The 2,476-nt window shown below is 36.7% G+C and overlaps 1 long non-coding RNA gene across 1 annotated transcript; it reads right to left on the bottom strand.

Annotated features, from left to right (window-relative positions):
- Positions 1–221: 221 nt before the first annotated feature.
- Positions 222–1,933, bottom strand: LOC108790989. The gene is made up of 3 exons (XR_001941480.1): positions 1,797–1,933; positions 1,276–1,404; positions 222–272 (listed from the first exon to the last, which is right to left on the bottom strand). It is a non-coding gene; the product is annotated as an uncharacterized LOC108790989 (long non-coding RNA).
- Positions 1,934–2,476: the final 543 nt, after the last annotated feature.

Raw genomic sequence — 2,476 nt, forward strand, 5'->3', positions numbered from 1 at the left:
CAAATTTGGAAATTCTGAGCCCTGTATATGTGATATATACGTAGTGCTGTACAGCCACAAGGATCTTCAATCACAGAGGGAAGCACAAGCTGCCTTGTAGTCGCAACATAATTTTTTGCCTAATTCAATTGAATTCACTGTTTATTGCAATAGATTCTACATGCAACACTACTAATTTTTTTCCACCACTTATCTTCAGTTATATTAAAGTCCTTACCTTTCTTAGGCGTACAGGTCTGACAGCATCCATCAGAATCATATTTTAGAGTTCCCTGCAAGACACAATATATTTGTTATTATTGGTTAATTGGTCTGAACACAGCCCATCATGTGGAGGGACAGTCCCCCTTTTGGAGCTAAATTTATCTGTCCCTCTTTACCCAGTTGTCCTTCTTCTTGGTCTGATGCATAGATCACTATAAGAATGCATTATTAAATTACCATTAGTCTTATGCTACATCAAACCTTTCATTCAACCATTTTACCGCTTTTTATTTTGAATCCCAAAATAAAGGAAAAGTATTGGGTAAAACAAAGCATGTGTGGGTTTAACAAATCATTTTTTGCATATTAATTCATGCATGATTTGACTAACTGGAGAGTGTGGCAGGGGTGTGTTATTTGCCTCAATATTTAAAAGGTGTATGTCTTTCTTATTTCAGAAACTTAGGAGGTATGGTTTAATATATCTCTTGTTTCTTTATTTGCTTACTGTTGCTATTTGATAGTCAATTCCAAACTTTTCGACAGTGATTGCACAGGAAATACTGTGCCTGGAAATACTCTCAGGTCCTTCAGCCAAAACGCAAATCATCATAACCTACAGTAATAGGGAGCTTGAGGGAACTTTATACCCCTTCTGAGCCTTACTATTGGCTCATAACCATAATGGGTGGGCTCACTAACCAACAGGGAGTTACAGGAGGTAGAAAAGGTTGAGCCTGAGCTGACTACAAGAGTTGGGCAACAATGGTATAAAAGAGCACCCTACACTTGGGTTTCCTGGGGTATGCTGCAATTTATGTAAGGTGAAATAAAGACACTATGGCTCTGTTTTCAATGTACACAACTTTTTCAGCCATTTTAAACTCACTATAGATTTACTTTAATGTCATGTTCTTGACATGTCTTCATGTAAAAAATATGCTGAAGAAAGATTAATTTGACAAGCCTATACAATGTACTGGTTCTCCCTGCTACTATACAGTATTTCTGTGTTATAATATGTAAAAGAGTCAACGTTATTAGATAGGTAATAGGTAGTAGATACTGTACCAGTTCACAAGTGCTCAGGTCTAATTTCTGGCAGACTTTCTGTACTTTGGTCAGTACTGGAACCCCGTTTTCTTCATTGCATTCATAGTAGACACAACTGTTGTTTGGTACATAATAAATCTGTCCAATCTGTGAAATTAATACAGATTTAGCCATTGTCCTTCATATCTTAATATTGTAGTGAGATTATTTGTCTTTTTTTCCTTTCCTGTGTTAATAACAAATTAAATCATGTGTACCTTTGTTGCAGTCAGCATAACTAGAACAATATGACAAATATTGGAAGTTTCAGGTTAGATTTACAGGAACCTTTTCTAGATCTGCTCATCTGTAAGGGTGGCCTACATTGCAGAATATCTATCTACATATCAAAGTTTCTTAAATTAATAATTATGTTCCATGTATGGAGTTTTTAATAATTTGGTATAGGATTAAGAGGTATCCTGTTTGGGTATTGGTATTTTTAGATATTAACATAGTTGGGCAAACAGTGATGAGATCTCTACAAACTAAATACCTACCGGAATGTTGACAGTAGTTTTGTCTGAGCCAGTTGTTGAGGTGCTAGTTGAACCACTTGAAGAGCCACTTGATGAACCACTAGTTGATCCACTTGATGAACCATTAGTTGAGCCACTTGATGAACCATTAGCTGAATCACTTGTTGAACCATTTGTTGAGGTATTTGTTGAGCCACTTGTTGAGCTGTTGGTTAAGGTATCAATTGATCCACTTGTTGAACTGTTTGTTGTGCCACTTGTTGAGCCACTAGATGTCCCACTTGTTGAGCCACTAGATGTTCCATTTGTTGAACCACTAGAACCAGATGTCACACTTGTTGAGCCACTGGATGTGCCACTTGTCGATCCACTAGAACCAGATGTCCCACTTGCTGAGCCACTGGATGAACCACCTGTTGAGCCACTAGATGTGCCATTTGTCGAGCCACTGGATGTACCACTTGTTGAGCTAGTTGTTCCAGTACTTATTTTCATAGTACACTGCAAAGCTACACATTCTCCACAGCACTCTCCAGATTTTTGTTTATAAGTATACCCCTAAAAGGGAAACACAGTTAAAAAGTTTAATAATGATATAACAGCTTATGTGTAATATGATTTCTTTGTTTATCATGTATAACCTAGTGTGAAATAATTAAAGATGAGAAGTAAGATTAATTACATTGTACTTGTATGTATAT

The sequence above is a fragment of the Nanorana parkeri genome, unplaced genomic scaffold (assembly GCF_000935625.1).
Source record: "Nanorana parkeri isolate BGI_ZX_2015 unplaced genomic scaffold, ASM93562v1 scaffold518, whole genome shotgun sequence".
NCBI classification, from domain to species: domain Eukaryota; kingdom Metazoa; phylum Chordata; class Amphibia; order Anura; family Dicroglossidae; genus Nanorana; species Nanorana parkeri.